Source organism: Lepidochelys olivacea, assembly GCF_965140295.1.
Source record: "Lepidochelys olivacea isolate rLepOli2 genome assembly, contig: Scaffold_42, whole genome shotgun sequence".
Lineage (NCBI taxonomy): Eukaryota > Metazoa > Chordata > Testudines > Cheloniidae > Lepidochelys > Lepidochelys olivacea.
In genome coordinates, this window is record NW_028181934.1 from 103,407 (window position 1) to 120,688 (window position 17,282).

The window sequence follows — 17,282 nt, forward strand, 5'->3', positions numbered from 1 at the left end:
AATAAGAGGATTGGGCCAAAAGAAATCTGATGAGGTTCAGCAAGGACAAGTGCTGAGCCCTGCACTGAGGAGAGAAGAATCCCATGCAGTGCCCCAAGTATGCCATGTCCCCGCCCCGAACCGACCCTCCCGGAGCATCCTCAATTCCATGAAACAGCTGTTCTGTGGTGGGCAGGAAGTGCTGGGAAGGAGAGTGGGGAGTTGCTCAGTGGGGGTGTGTCTCTCTGGGTGGGGTCTGTGTGTGTTTATGCACAAGCTGATTGTGATGTCACGGATGCCAACAGCAAAGAGAGTTGGGCGTCAGCATTCTTGCCCTGCCGTCAGTCTGCCAACTGGCTTGGTTGAGAACGGCTGGTGACCCAAGGAGCTGCTGAGAGACGCGGACCATCCCTCTGTCAGCAACTTCTTGAATCAGCTATTTCCACAGGTGTTTGAGGAACAAAAGGATGAGTTTTTACAGAAGGTAATTCCCAGATTCTTTCCCTGCTCATTAGATCGCACACGACAGGTCGGTGCCTCCTTCTCCTCGGGACGGGTGGGGGCGGGTGTGGCAACAGGCAGGTCTCAGCGTTCCCTTTTGATTTGAAAGTGGCCGTCTCTCAGGTCTCCTCCTGCTTCAGCCGGTCAGGTTCTTTGGAGGCAGATTTAGATGATTTTATCTTTCAGCAGACTAGTCGGGGGGAATTTCCAGGGATAGAACCAAAAGGGAAGATAACAAAACTCGTGTAGAATTTAGATTGAGATCTCCATCAATAGTCTTTCCCTTGGAGTTGCCCCTAATGCACTCCTTGCCTTCAAGTCGGGAATAGAAACCCTTTGTCTCCTGTCATGACTGCCAAAGAAATGTGTATTGAGAGAATATCGATCTCAGAATTTACATGATTGAAATGCACATAAATGAGCTCAAATAATGCAGAAGAAATTAATCTTAAGATATTGAAAGTGATACAGCTCCACTCCCATCTCCTGGCTGTCATCTTGGTAGTTCTCTCAGAAAGAATCTCATGGCGATAGATCTCAAAACTCTCTACAAATTCTACTCTACCCCCTTGGGCGAGAGAAAAGAGATGTGTCGACCCCCCCGCCCCCGCCCCTCCGGCAATTCCTTTCCAGGAAAGGGGTTTCAATCAACTGTCGCCTACATTTGTCATGGGTCTCGCTGTGATTTCTTTGTCCTTGTTTTGGAGGCCTAACTTCTGACTGGATGTTGGAAATAATATGGGTCATTCTTCATTTCAAGTTGACTGATTCTTTCCCCCATGCTAATACATTCCAGATTTTCAAATAGTTGAGAAGAAGTCAACATATTTGCAGCTGCTAATTCATCCTTCCAGACCCTCAAACCCTCGAGATGACAATCTTTTCTTCCTTTTCCTGGCTTCTCTGGGAACAGAGCTTTCTTGGTTTGCAGCTTGGCCCGATCTGTTCCCAGAGTCCCAACATTCTGTGCACAAAGGAGTGGGGTTAAGAAGGAAGCATTTTTGCAACTAGGCCCAGGCAAAGAACATAGAAACTGACCTTTTGCTCTTTCTATCCCTAGCCTCTGTTTGCCAGGTGCCAGGAATGGATCGCTTGATGATTCCCTATTCATTCCTTCTGGGGCACTCAGCACTGGCGACCGTCAGAAGACAGCGTACTGGATTCAATGGACCTTTGGTGTGACCCAGTCTGGGCGGTCTTGTGTTGCTTACCTTCTTGGTTGCAGCAACCAGTCCTGCCTATTAGAGGAGCAGATGGCTTCAAGAGACCACTCTCGTGGATCTGGGAATCCTGGGCAAACTAATTCCCTTCCTTTTGAGAAGGACAGAAAAACCCATTTCCTCCTTCTTTCTATTCCAGGCTTCGTTCCTTTTTCCAAAGACTCGCCTCTCGGGAGCACAGAGAGATCCATGTGCACAAAGTGCTCGTCCAACCTGCAGCCATTGAGGCATGCTCTGGCCTCAGCCCCCAAGAACAGGCCTTGCCAGAGAAGCCCCAGGGAAGAAAATGCTCCTGGACCATCCTGTCAGGCATGAAAAGACTCTGTGTCTGTTGCCAATCCCACAACTCGATGGCAGAGAGCAGTGAGGAGAGAACAGCTTCCTCTCCAAGAAGGTGGACGCACTTGTCCCTGCAGAAGAAAGCAGCGGAGACCCAGGTGGAGGCAGAGGAGGTGAAGCTGCAGGAGACGACAGACAAAGCCGAAGTGGATCTTACAGGTGAGATGGTTCAATCCACATGGTTCGCGAGGAGCATGTGAGGAACACTCACACCAGTCACTCGACAAGCCTCGACATCAGGGCCGTCTCATGGGACAGTGATGGGTACCTCCGGCTCTGGAATCCATATAGAGGGTGGCAGAGGTCCATGGCTGAGGTGGGGAGAGCTGACAATGTCAGGTCACCCCCCTCTGGGGATCTGGCACAGTGGGGTGGGGACTACTAACATTGTTCCAGGCTGGAAGGAGAAGAGAGAGGCTGGACGTTGGAGGAAATCCTTTCTTTTCTCCTGGATTGGGTCCCTTTCCTCAAGAAAATGCTCCAGAGGTCTCAGCAGGTCACAGCTGGGAACCGTACCAGAGCTGAGTCATTCCTTCTTGGGGGGTTCAATGCAAAAGGAGGCCAGGTGCCCATCACTGACAGGAAAGGGGTGCAAGGGGAGGGGAAGAGTAGAGGACACCATTGAAAAGAAACTGGCCCCGAGGGAAGAGGAAGCCTCGTGTGGTTAAAGCCTCCAGCTTGGAGTCAGGAGAGCAGAGTTCTCTGCTGAGCTCTGCCAACAACCTTCAGTCTGACCCTGGGCAATTCGCTTCAGGGCTCTGGGCCCAATTTCCATCCTCTGTAAACCGGGGGGAAGACATGGAAAAGCAAAATGTTAAGAATGTTTCTTTCTGCTGCAGGGACGAAGAAGGAGCCGTCTGACACGAAGGGGAAGTGGGAAAAAGGAAGCCCAGAAGAGCAGGAAGAAGAGCGCATTCCCAGCCCCTCATTAACAAGCAGCTCCCATATGACGATGGTAATGGTGCTGTGTGGCCGTGCTCATGGAAAGCATTTCTTGCTGTGTGTAGGAATATCTCCCAGGGGCTGAAAAGAAACACTCGTCAAGGGTGATCAACTCCAGCCAGTCTTTATCTGGGTCGCTTGAACGAGGCCGCTTTGACAAAGGGGTTTAGGCACCTAAAGAAGTCCAGAGGTGCTTTGTGGGATTGGCAGAGGTGCCTGACTCAGGTGCCCAATTCTGATGCACTTTCCATGGCATACAGGCACGGCTGAAAATCAGACCAGGCCCATCCCTGCCCTGGTCGGGGGAACCCACATATCTCCTGGCTGTGGGGTTCTGGCCCATCTCGTGGCACCAGGACCACTTGGAGACACAGAGAAAAGGAGTCTGCTCTAGAGCCTTAGCTAACAGCCTCTTGGCTTTTCGCTCCTGTGGTCGAGGCTCCTGCACTAAGCTCCAGAGGTCCCAGGTTTCCTTCCACCTGCAAAAATCTGGGCTCTGTCCGAGTTACAAAAGCCTCTAGACACCTTTGTAACTCTTCCTCTTCGGGACAGAGCACCCTGCAGCGCATACAAAAGGCTGCAATTCTGGGAGCTTCTGACCCGCCGGGGGTCTGGAGTATGGAGGCGAGTGTGCCACTCCGCCGTGCTCTACTGCATCCTAGGATATCAGAGTTGGAAGGGACCTCAAGAGGTCATCCAGTCCACTCCCTTGCTCAAAGCAGGACCAAACCCCAGTTTTTACCCTAGATCTCGAAATGGTCCCCTCAAGGATTTAACTCACAACCCCGGGTTTAGCAAATGCTCAAACCACTGAGCTACCCCTCAGCTGTTGGCAACCAGGACAGACGGTGCTAATCCAGCGCCATGCAGGCCAGCTGCAGTAATCCCCAGGGGGTGCCCTGAGACCCCAGGGCAAAGGCCTCCAGCACCCCAGGCCCTGGGTTGAGGTGACCCTGGAACCAGGCCCCCTGGAGTAACATTGTGCCCAGTGAGTTCTCACCCCCAGGGCTCTGGCCCCAGAGGCCCACGCTTTGGGCTTCTCTTCAGCCAGGCAAACTTGCTTCTTCAGTCTCAGTTACTTTCTGTCCTGACGGCGATTCCTGCCTGTTTTCTGGCAGCCCCACAGGCTGCTAGGTGGGGAAGGAAGAGGGTGTTTCCGTTTGGGCCCTATTCTCAGTCCCTTCCTCGCAGACACTGTGGGCTGTCAGAGTTGCTGAGCCAATCTCCTCAGGCGCTCGGGGTGGGATGGGACATGGGGCAGGTTCTCCAGTGACCCCTCGGTGACACTCAAGGAGCAACTTGAATGGGCTTTGCAGGACATTGAGGCTTTCTCAGCAAAAGCGGGGTTTCCTGCGAGGAGGGGCTAGCGAGGGAGGAAACGGGGTTGGCCCTTTGGGTCCCAGCACTGCCCGAGAGGCTCCCGTCTCTTCTCAGGGGAGAGGGCCAGAGAGGGGACAAAGGGCTAAGGAAACCTTAGCACCTGGGGAGGCTTTTGAAGAAAAGGGCTCAGCCGGAGTCTCCACGCTCCCTCGGCACTGCCAGCCTCCCCCGGGGACAGACTGTTCCAGGGCAGCTGCCCGAGGGAAATACTCAATCCCAACAGGCTTTGTCCCTGTTCTTTGCAGACCCCCAGGGAGCACCCTTCCTCAGCCCCGCTCCATGCCCTGCTGATGGCAGCCGTGAAGGGTCTGACAACACCCACCCTGCAGAGATTTAGAGCCGCAGAGGAAGAGCTGAGGGCCATCGTATCTCTCCACGGAGACAAGATGGAGAGAGTAAGAGACTCCCGCAATGGGGCAGGGGGATGCTGCGCAGAGAGGGGGTGGGAGAAGTTCCTCTCCTCGGAAACCATTCCTGGGACACTGGCATGGGATTGGAAGGTTGGCTCAGCCCCTTGCCATTCATCGCTTGGCCACGGGGTTAGGTGACATTCAAGCCCTTCTCCAAAGACCGCCTGCCCGTGGCGCGGAAGTGCAGACTTATTCCCTTCCTGGGCTTTGGCTTTCCTGGAAACTCTGAGACTAATCAATGAACAGAATCCTCAGCCTGAACTTCCTCCCCAACCTGCCTGTTCCTAGGGTTTCCTGGAGGTCATCCTTGTCTCTGCCCGAGTTCCTTCTTTCCAACAGCTCCCAGCGGGAAGTTAACAAATGGCCCCTCAATCAGCAGATTGATTTGTGCAGGGCTCTAACTCCTGCTAGCAGAACAGGTCAACAGAATCCAGCCACCCGCCTTGGAGCTCCTGCTCCTTGTTTGAGAGAGGAAAGAGCAATGACCAATTCCTCACGGAAGAGTCCTAGGGGGTGGCTTGTCCCTTTAGGGTCTGTCTCCCTGTGTTGCAAACTCTGCAGCAGGAGCCTGAAAGCCTGGCCCTATGGACTTGGGCTCCCAGGGCTGGCACTGAGGGGCCACAACAGCAATGCAGACTCTTCTGGTCTGGGGCTGGAACTTGATCTCTGAAGCCTGGGGAGGAGGGTGGCTTCAGAGCCTGGGCTCCAGCCCAAGTCACCTTGTCTGCACTGCTCTTCTAAGTGCCATAGCATGAACCCGAGGTTAGAGACTGGGGACTTAGGAGACTGGGGCCGGGAGCTGGCTCGCCCCACCCAACTAGCCCTGCCTCCCATCTCTGCCATGGGCTCTGGGATACATCGGTGGAACCAGCTGGGTCTGGAGCAGTGCTTCTCAACCTGTGGCCCGGTCAGCACAGAGCTGCGCCCCTTTGGGACATCCTCAGGGACAAACAGGTCGGATTGGATGTGTCCCACAATGCAACCTAGGTTGAGAACCACTGGTCTGGAGGAACGGATTGTGCAAGAAAGAGCTAAAAGGAAGTTGCAGAGATGGAGGAAAGGCTCCTGGAGGGAAGCCCTTGAGAGCGGGGCTGAGAGCCGTTTGCTACGGCAGGGAAGGCTCTGGGACATCAGGAGAGTTAGGACTGTGCGCACTCTAAGGTTTTGTGCGTGTTTTTGAGCTTGAAGGTGCTAACCCAGACCTCAGGAAGACTGGGGTTCCTGGACTTGTCAAAGCCTCTTAGGGAGCAGCCAAGATGGGCAACCGAGGTCAGAGGAGGCTTGCAGGGCTGCCAGGAGGGCTTCCCTGGGAGGAGGCCACTCATTGAGAAATCCATCCCTCAACTTTCTGGCATTCTTCCAGGTTGGACACGTCGTGGGAGGGATCTTAATCTGGCTCGACAACAGCTGTGATCCCAGAGCCAGAAGAGCAGTGCTCAGGGCCATGGCCTTGCTGGCTCGCTCCCACCCCCAGGACGTGGTTCTAACCTGTGTGGCTCACACGCTCTCATCGCACAGGTAGGGAGCTGCTTTGTTATCTCCTCAGTCCAGTAGTTCTCTTCCTGCTCCTATTGACAGGCCACAGGCTGGGAGGGGTCCGTGGGGCTCACACAGTTGGAGGGAGTTTCCTGCTGTGCAGAGAGCTGTCCACGCTTATGAAGAGGAGATGGCCAGGCCCAGCCACTGAGGAGCCAACCCCTCCTCCTACACTCCCCGGGATGGAGACTGCCATTTTCTGGAGAATTCCAGCATTGTCCTGATTTCTATGGGTCACCCCACTTCCTCTCAGATCCAGTACAGGGCCAATCAATGATTTGGGGGCTCACTCAACATCCCTGGCTCATGAGGTCTGGCTGCTTCTTACTGCAGGAGAGAAGGCAGAGACGGAAAAGGCCCATGAGGCCCACCTGTCTATCCCCTGGAGACCAGTGCAGGATTCTTACCTGTCGTCAGATCCCCCAGTTATTCCATGGCTGAGGAATTGGTGACAAAATGCACTCATCCTTATGGAGCTGTGGGGCAGAGGTCAATCTCTTAAAACAGACATTTCCAGCCCTTATTGATGCAAAATAAAATAAAATAAAATCAACAAAAAAATCCTCCCCACATGACCAGAGCCTAAATGCAGTGCAGCGAGCAGACAGCTAGCATTAATAGCTCTGAGAGGGGGGAGTGCCTCTTTCCACCTCAATAGATTGTTAACTTTCAGTCCTGCTGGTTATTGCTGATCACTTGGAAGGGTCAGCCAGCTGAGGGGTTTGTAACATAACTCCCATGTGTTCCTCGGGGCCATGAAACCCAACTGAACCCTAGCCAGAGGTCAAAAGCCCAGCTTTCCTTGGCATCTTCTGCAATGCAGTTCTGCACTGACCTGAGTGAAATTTGTGTCACACTGCAGAGCAAATTGAAGAGCAGCAGGAAAGAAATGGAACTTCTTACCCAATTCAGTTATCAGAGGAATACAGTGTTGGTTTTCAGATTTCTTTGAGTGTTTGATTTGTAAACCTTTCTGAATTTCAGAATCAGGTCTGAATTTCTTGGAACAGCCACAGTGCTTTCCAGGGGCTGTGCTCAGAAGTTACAGAAACTCGGCAACATTGGCACAGAAGTTCAGTCAAGCTTCTGGAAGACCTTGCTTCCAGGCCATTTGCTCTTGAGCTGTCCAACCTAGTTCTCAATGTCCTAGGGCTTGACCACCACGTCCGACCTTCCTCACCAAACTTGGAAGTCAAATGACTGGAAGTCTTTTGGATCCATCTGCAGTCTTCCTCTGCAGATGCCTGCGGGGACAAGCAGGACTTAGATCCGCAAGAATGGAGGAGGGGGATTTCAGTCCTACTTTCCTTCCATCTCTGTCACATTGGGCTTTACAATCTCCTCTTCCAAGCTCTTGAATCTTCTCAGATCAGGGCATGTGCTGACTCACTCTCTGACCCTGTCCACCACGCTGCAGTAGAATTGAGCTGCTAAGAGACACTTGGCCAAACGCTGGGTCTCCGTTATAGCCCCAAACGGCCAGAGGAACTCCAATGATGTCAGGCAAGTTTCTCGGGACTGACCCAAGTGTAACAGAGCAGAATTTTGCACAGTCTGCGGGTCACAGTTTGGTGGTCATTCTGTGGTCAGTACATGGTCACTGTCTTGGAAAGAGTGGGTTAGCTTTAGAAACAAGAACCCATTAGGGGAAAGGAATAAATACAACTTTCTCTGAAGGGACTTGCCCTGCCTTAGCCTCCCTGCACCAGTGGCTGTCTTCTCTGGTATTCCAAGCCTCTCCCTGGGGAAGGCAAGAAATAGCCAAGCAGGAAAGCTCTGAAGTGTGTTTCTGAATTTGCAGATGTGCCATTGAGTTGTGGAAGGCCTTGGGTGAAGAACCACAGCTCACCAGGGAGGTGCTGCAGCAGCTGCTGGACAAGCTCCAGCAGAGACACCGGGAGGAGAAGAGCAGCCATGTGTCTCTGGCTGTAAGTGAGATTTGAGATGTCACCTTGCGAACCCGCCACCACAGGGAAGATGGTGCCTCTGTGTGTTTGTGCGAGTTTCACCTCTTCTTACCTTCAGGCCATGGCTCCACCACACATTGAAGCCGACCTAACTTAAATGGGCAGACAGTCGCCACAGCGATTCCATCCCTGGTGTGTGTCCGCACTTTGCTGCTCATGTCGGCAGTGCCCGTCCTCACCAGAAGGGCTTGTCTTGATTGTAGGGTCAGGGTGGGGCATTGTGGGAAGGCTCCTGAAAGCCAGTTGAGGAAGCGACTCTTCTCATCTTTCCATCCTGCTTCCGTTCCAGGAATGGGGGAAGGTTCAGGAGCCTCCAAATGTCCCCACCCCTCTCAGAAGCCAATACTGTTTTGTAATATGCTGGAGAGGAAAGGAGACATGACAAAGGGACAATAGCGAATGGCAATGGGGGCAGGTGGCAGATTGGGAGAGCTGAGTGAAATTCTTTCCCCCCTCCAGGCAATGAAGACCATTTATGAGCTCCTTTTCCTACGGGGATACCGAGAAGCCATCCTGCAAATGTATCCCCAGCTGCTCATTCTCTGCGTCAGGCAAGTGCAGTACGTGATGGATCTGCACTTGCCAGGGACCTACATGGCCAGGCAGACATCCAGCCCCGAGCAGGGATGCAGCTGCCTCAGTCCCCTAAGGTAATGACTGAAAGGAAAAGGAAGAACAGATTTGTTGGGCTAAACACATGGGGGCTGTTCACGGCCATCAGTTGTTCGGTTGCTGTCGTCAGCCCAGGCTCAGTTGGGAGCAGGTCTCTCTTGAGGGAAAAGGATTGAGAGCCGTGCATTCTTGTGAGTCACACTCGCTCATCTGACGCCGTCCACAGGCCAGCTGCTTTCCCTACACACTCAGGCAGCAGCCATGTTTGTGCATCCATCCACGTCTGCCACCCGCCAAAGGGTCAGTGCGTTCATCAGTGCCTGCTGAGCAAATCCGTGGGCCTCTCTCCCCGAACGCGGACAGAGCCACACCGGCAGCACATGGGGACAGGCACCGCAGGACGTCAGCCTCACAGGCAGACAGGAGGAAGAGGGACCAGTTCATCTGGTTCTGTGGGCACAGTTAGGGGCTTCCATCTGCATGGGAAAGAGAGAGTGCCAGAAGACACCTCAGGTGGCGTAAACTGATGGAGCTTTGCTCGAGTCCACCAACAAAGGATCTGGACCCACATGCCCGCTTGAGTCCTGTTACCTGTCACAGTAAAGAATCAAGTATTCAACCATTGTGAGTGATGACACCAATGATTTGAAGAAGCTACAGTGTCCCTAACTGGTTCCAAAGTCAGTGAAACTGCAGTGTAGACAGGGTATCACACTGGATCGATCCTTGGGGAGGCTAGCTACTGCTGAGCATGCTGGGTGTCTCAGGACTTGTGCAGATTTGCCATGCTCGGGGCTGATCTCATTGCTTGACACTCTGTTTGTTTGTTTGTTTTTGTCTTTAGCACCTCAGTGGAGGCTGTGAAGACACTTTTCTCTATGCCCGGCTACTGGAAGGAATTTGCCAGCATCCAGTTTCATCGGGGTTGGGACATGATAGCCTCCCGATATCACTACTCGCAGGGGGTTGGCCTGATTGCAAGGTAGGAGCTCAACGTTTTCTCTTCTTTGGGTCTCTCTTGGGAATGGGATTTCCGTGTGAAATAGTCCTCAGATCCAGGCTGCCAGCTCAGCCCAGCAACTGGAGCTGAACGCTCTCTCCCCCTTGAGAATCAAAAGGGACTTTCTGTTCCATGTTCCAGAGCCATGATCGAGTTTGAGAACCCTCAGCTCCCTGCAGTTTTCAGAGAGGCAATCACCATCGTCCAGAGTGGGAAGGAGGAGGAGCAGAGAACTATCGCCCTGGCTTTCTGCACTGAGGTGAGATTCATGAGTTGACAGGCAGAAGTGGGCTTTCTGGAGAGCAGCTCAGGACAGGAAGCTCTAGGCTACTTTGTCAGCAGCTTAGCAGCCCTACCGCCAGCTAGCTCCTCTCCGCACATGGATGGATGCGGGGTATGGCAAAGAGAGGGAGGGAGAGACAGGGTGAGATTGCTCCTGGCTGGATGTGCCCAGATGGGGTTATGGGACAAGAAGCCATGTTTCTCCAGTGCCCCAAGGCCATGCTTCTCTCCTCACCTTTTCCTGGGGTTCTGCTTTTCTTCTGCCCCACGGCTCTCTCCATGGCACTCAATGAGGTCTGGAGATTCCCCTTTCCCTGGGGGCTTATCTGTGACTTCTGCATTAGTCTAAATTTGGGGAAGGAACCAACTGAAACAGCAGCAATTGGCTCCCTACTCACCAGAGACTTTGCAAAAGGAGGAAGTGGCCCTTTGGGAAAGACGACTGTCCAGGGAACAGACCCCACAATAAGACCTCTGCTCCTCAACCTGATCTTCATTTGGCTCTTGTCAGTTTCTCCAGAGTCCTTCCATTGACACCATCCTGACAAGATCAGCCCTCCAGGCACAGCTCATGGAATGGACCAAAGATGCAAATTCCATCATACGGAGGCTCAGTCTGCGAGGCCTTGGCAGTATTGTGTTCCAGCCAGAAAAGGTGAGAGCCGGGGATTGCCCAGGGGACCCAGGAAGCCAATGTCCATCAAATAGCTCAGAAATGAGAGGGAGAGCCACACACAAGCCTTCTTGTTTAAAACACAGCCCTCAAATGGTGGAGGTGCTTTCGGAACAAATCAAGTCATGCCATGCTCCCTGCTCCCGTGAGCTGAGCCCTGATTGCAGATGGGATGCAATGGGGGAGGCGGGGTGAGCAAAGACAAAGGTGACAGTGAGCAACTGGCACAGAGTGACAGGAGAATGACTTTCTGCCCCGTTGGGGGGCTGTGCCCTCCGTGGTTTATCATCGGTGGCAGTGGTCCAGCATGTGCTCCAGGCTGTCACCGGGCATAGTATTGAGCTGCCTTCTTCATTCCGGCAGGTGCAATTCTTACGGGCCCAGCTGCCAGCAATCCTGGCCATGTTTTGTAACAGGGATGGAAGGCGTGTCATGGAGGCCATGCATAAAGCTGCAGACATCATCTACCTCCTCAACAGGGAAGGGCTTGGCTCCATCTCCCAGGACATTGCTGTCAGCCTTCGCCCCTTCATTGATGACGTAAGGCTTGGAACCCGCAGAAGAAGCCCATTGCCCCGCTCCAGCTGTCTGTGATGCCCTTGTCTCTCTCTCCCCATCCCCTTCCTCCCGCCCCTCAGGCCTGCCATGGAGCCTCCAAGGAGTGCCCCCGCCATGGGTGGGGAATCTCCTGCTGAGCCACCTCCCTGTCAGAGCTCTTCTCTCCAAAGCTCAGCCTCAGTGCCATGCTCCCAGCCCCTGCTGCAGCCTGGCCTGGGGGAGAGGGGGCCTGGCACTGGGCAGATGACCAGCTGTCTGGAGAACACAGGCCCCCAAAGAGGTGGAGATTCTCAGCAGGAAAGAGGTGGGTCGGGAATGGCACGGCTCTCAGGGGCACCGAAGACCAAAAGAAATGCTGTCTTTTGGAGCAGCCAGTCCCTGCCAGGCTCCAGCAGCTGCTTCTCCCCTTCCCCACACCAGTCTCCAGCAGCCTGCCTGCCCTCTCCCCTCATCTTCTCGGGTTCTAGGATTCTGTGCTCTCCAGACAGAAACTGTCTCTGGGACACCCTGGGCTGCACTGTCCTGCACAGGGTCTCAGGCCCTGCACAAGATGTCCATGGCGCTGGCCTGGTGGCCTCCCTGCTCCCGCCAGCCCAGGTAGTTCACACAGGGGAACCGGAGCAGCGTGGGCATCACCACTCAGTGGCGTTCTGCTCTGATGCTGCCTGGCTTTAACCGGGGGTCCCCACCCCCTGTGTGTCATTGCCAGGAGAAGGGCAGTGTGCGCTCAGCTGCCATTGTACTGCTTGGCAACGTGGTGAGCAGGGTGCAGGACCCCGACAAACCCTTCGTGCAGCAGGAAATCATCCACTGCTTGCTCCCCCTGCTGCTGCATCTTGAAGACCAGGAGGAGAGTGTGAAACTGGTAAGTGCCACGGTCATTATTGCCTGAAGAGCAAAAGCCAGTATCTCCTGGCGCCCCCACTCCAGTCATCGCCAGAGCCCTTTGCCCAAGCAGAGTCTTCTCCTCCCTGCTTCACTCCATGCTGGAGCCAAGTGCCTCATCCATCCTCACAGCACACAGCACAATCGGGAAGAAAAGCCTTCTTCTAGGAAAGAGGTGGGGCATAGCGTAGCGGATCCGGGAGTCCTGCTGCTGGCCCCGGCACGGCCCAGGGCCTGCGTCCCCCTGAAGTGCAGGGCCCCCCAAAGCACGGGGCCCTGGCAACCACCCCAAACCATCCAAAGGACAGGACGGCTCTGGCTCTCTCCAGCCAACTCTCCCTTTCCTCTCCTCAGCACACTCCTGTGGAGAACAAATGACAGGAATCTCCACTGGCAGGAAAACAAGGGACGGGGAAGGTTCCATGTCCCCCAGACTATCCCTCTCTCAGGGAGAACCCTCTTGGTCTCCTCTTCTCTTGCAGTCATGTAAACTGACGCTCTTCCGCTGTGCAGTGTTCCTCAGGTGGGCTCATTTGAAGACCCTCTCCCGCAGCTTGGCCTGGGATGGCTCCTCACAGCTCTTGAAGTGTGTCTGGATCTGCTTGGTAGGTGAATTCCTTGTGCCTTGAGAGTGGTGAATGGGGACTTGAGGAAGACCTTTCTAACCCCACACCCTGAATACCCATCCGCTTCGGTCGGGCTGCAGGACTCCGTTCCAGGCTCTCTGCTGGCTCATTTCAGCAGGACTTACAATCCATTCAAATTGTTGACATTTTTCTCCACAATTCTCCGACCTTCAAACTTTGTCTTTTCAAATGAAAGCTGAGGTTCTGGAGAACACAATAGGAACTTCAGAGGGGTGCTGCTCTGGTGTATGGGTTCTTATTGGCGGTTGCCAGAGCCTGGCTATATGCATGGGTTTCCTGGACTATTTGCTGTGGGAAGAACATGTCATTTGTACATTGTGCATTTCTTCCTTCTTCCTTCCTAGATGCAGAACAACGAGAGCCACATCCCCAAATTCCTGTTCCAGGCCTTACAGTACCTGGAAAGCTCACAGACAACAATAAGACATTCAGCAGCCCGATTCATTGGTAAGCAGAGCAAATTCACTTGATCTTTTCTCAATGCTTCCTTCAGAGCCCTTTTCTGGACGGCTGCTCTGTTCCCTCCAACAGCACCAGAATCCTAAAACGGGGTGTGTGTGTGAGTGTGTGTGTGTGTGTGTGTGTGTGAATTAACATCCAAGATGAAGGGAGCAACTTAGCTGAATCGACTGCACCAACTTCCCCCGCCCACAACAATTCTTTGGCTGCGCCTAGGGGAAACCAGCAGGATGTGAATTCAATCTCCTTTGGAAATCAGCCTCTCAGTAACTTCTGGGCCTCTGATGCTTTCTGGAATATGCTTTGTGAACAGATGTAAGGAATGTCTGGAATTTCCCAAAGGTGTCTTGGGAGAATGGCTGCATCGTTAGCAGTTTTCAGGAAAGGATCTGCAAAGCCATGAGAGCCATTGTATTCATTAGAGACTAACCAATTTATTTGAGCATGAGCTTCATTTCCACGGTATGCATCCGATGAAGAGAGCTGTAGCTCACGAAAGCTTATGCTCAAATAAATTGGTTAGTCTCTAAGGTGCCACAAGTTCTCCTTTTCTTTTTTGCAAAGACAGAGTAACACGGCTGTTACTCTGAAACCTGTCATTGTATTCATTGTTTGTCTAGGAAATACTATCCACCATTACTGTGATTTGTTGTCTGAAACAGTGAATGAAGATGGCATCTCCCGCCTGTATGAAGGTAAGGAAATACCTCTGTGTGTTTGGGCCCCTGTGGGAAGCACAGGGGTGCAGCACAGGGCCTGAACACAGCTTTGAATGTGTCCCTCTCAGTCTAAGGACAGCGTTGAAGGAAGAAGGATGGTCACGCCAGCTTTCATCGTGGTCCCACAATCTGTGTACGGGAGCAGGGGAATTCCATCCCGAGCTCCTAGTGTAAACATGCCGGCTCTGCCCTGTGCTGGAGGTTTAACCCGCAAGGTGCTGCCCCCTTGCCCAGCGGAAGGAGGTCTGTTGTTCATGGGAGACGGCAGATCCGTGTCCAGCTCCCTTCTTTGCCAAGCTGATCCAGCTCATTCCTCCATTCAGTCCCGCGACACTGAACACAGTTAATGGCAGCTGGGGGCCCTGCAGATGCATGTGGACTTGAAATCTCCGGCATCCACCACACGAACAACGGCCCTGTCCCTTCGTCCCGCCGTGTGTCTGCGTATTATGGCACCCAGGGGCTATTGCCAGCCCCCGGCACCACATCATGAGCGCCAGGAGATGGACAAAGGTGACGGGCAGCACCTTCGGAGAGGCAGACCCCGCTCTGTGAGGCTTTGCTGTCTGAAGTCCAGGAGCTGGGGACGGCTGGGTGGGATGTAGCAAATGCTGACAGCAGAGCAAAAGGGAGGATCTCGTGCCAGTATCTGCTACTGGTAGCAAATGGTGCCAGGGAGCAGTCTTGGGACGAGCCTCGTAGGAGCCCATCCCTCGTGCTGCTCAGCAGATCAGAGGTTGAACTTCCTGGGTCAGAGGCCACCCCTGCTGCCTTTATTGCCCTGGTTTTCAACCCATTTCCCATTGTGGGCCGTATACAGTATTACCTGTATGGCCCGGGGATGTCACATGGGTCGCCGTCGTGTGTAGACTGGGCCACAAGCAGCCCACGGGCTGCGGGTTGAGAACTTCTGCTTTAATGGGATCCAGGAACCGGGCTGAGCCGCTGCTGCTCCCCCGTGGGGTGTGAGCAGGGAGCGCCCTTCCCTAGCGCCCCTCTGTGCCCAGCCGGGGGGAGGTTCTCCGGGCGGGGGCTGGAACCAGCCCCTCGGGCAGCCCCAGGCTCTGCCAGCACCATCTCCTGAGCTGCAGACTCCAGGTGAGGGGAGAGACGTTTGGGAAAGAGCTGGGGCTGGGCAGGAAAGTGACTCTGCACCAATGGCCCCTCCTCACCTCAGCTCTGCTCCCCGGCAGGGGTCTGCCAGTCCCAAAGCTGCTGCCCTCCCTGACACCCCCAGGCTCTTACCCAACCCCTCCTTCCTGGACAGGAGAGTCTGCTGCGCCAGATTTTTAATCAGGGATGTGGGGAACCCAGGATATCTGCAGCATGACAAGGTGAAGGAGAGAGGATGTGGGAGGGATGGCCCTGAGTTGGGGAGCTGTGGGGTTATGGGAGAGCCAGGAAGTAACAAAGGAGGTGATGTCGTCATCATGAACAGATTGGATTCTGAACAGGAGGCCACTAGACAACAAACACATTTTACAGGCCACTATCCTCTGATCCCACTGAGGAGTACCAAAAGAGACTACACCATCTGCTCAAGAAACTCCCTAAAGATACACAGGAACAAATCCACACAGACACACCCCTAGAGCCCCGACCAGGGGTATTCTATCCGCTTCCCAAGATCCATAAACCTGGAAAACCTGGACGCCCCCATCATCTCAGGCATTGGCACCCTGACAGCAGGATTGTCTGGCTATGTAGACTCCCTCCTCAGGCCCTACGCTACCAGCACTCCCAGCTACTTTCGAGACACCACTGACTTCCTGAGGAAACTACAGTCCATCGGTGATCTTCCTGAAAACACCATCCTGGCCACTATGGATGTAGAAGCCTCTACACCATCATTCCACACAAAGATGGACGACAAGCCGTCAGGAACAGTATCTCCGATAATGTCACGGCTAACCTGGTGGCTGAACTTTGTGACTTTGTCATCACCCACAACTATTTCACATTTGGGGACGATTTGTCCCTTCAAACCAGCGGCACTGCTATGGGTACCCGCATGGCCCCAGAGGATGCCAACATTTTTATGGCTGACTTAGAAAAACGCTTCCTCAGCTCTCGTCCCCTAATGCCCCTACTCTACTTGCGCTACATTGAGGATGTCATCATATGGACCCACAGGAAGGAGGCCCTTGAGGAATTCCACCAGGACTTCAACAATTTCCATCCCACCATTAACCTCAGCCTGGACCAGTCCACACAAGAGATCCACTTCCTGGACACTACCATGCAAATAAGTGATGGACACATAAACACCACCCTTCACTAGAAACTTACTGACTGCTATGCTTACCTACATGCCTCCGGCTTTCATCCAGAACACAGCGCACGATCCATCATCTACAACCAAACCCTAAGATACAACCACATTTGCTCCAATCCCTCAGACAGGGACAGACACCTTCAGGATCTCTTTCAAGCATTCTTAAAACTACAATACCTACCTGGGGAAGTGAGGAACCAGATTGACAGAGCCAGACAGGTACCCAGAAATCACCTACTACAGGACAGGCCCAACAAGGAAAATAACAGAATGCCACCAGCCATCACCTTCAGCCTCCAGCTAAAACCTCTCCCAGTGCGTCATCAAGGATCTACAACCTATCCTGGAAGACGATCCCTCACTCTCAAAAACCTTGGCCAGTCCTTGCTTACAGACAGCCCCACAACTTGAGGCAAATATTCACCAGCAACTACACACCACACCACAGAAACACCAATCCAAGAACCATCCCCTGCAATAAACCCCGTTGCCAACTCTGTCCCTATATCTACTCAAGTGACATCATCACCGGACCTAACCACATCAGCCCCACCATCAGGGGCTCATTCACCTGATGTCATATATGCCACCATGTGCCAGCAATGCCCCTCTGCCATGTACCTTGGCCAAACCGGACAGTCTCTATGCAAAAGAATAAATGGAGACAAATCTGACATCAAGAATGGGAACTTTCACAAACCGGTGGGAGAGCACTTCAAACTCCCTGGACACTCAGTGACAAACTTGAAAGTTGCCATTCTTAAAAAAAAACCTTCAAAACCAGACTTCTGTGTGAAACTGCTGAGCTGGAATACATTGGCAAGTTTGATTGTATCGCGCTCGGCCTGAATAAAGACTGGGAATGGCTGGCTCACTACAAAAGATTTTCTCCCTCTTC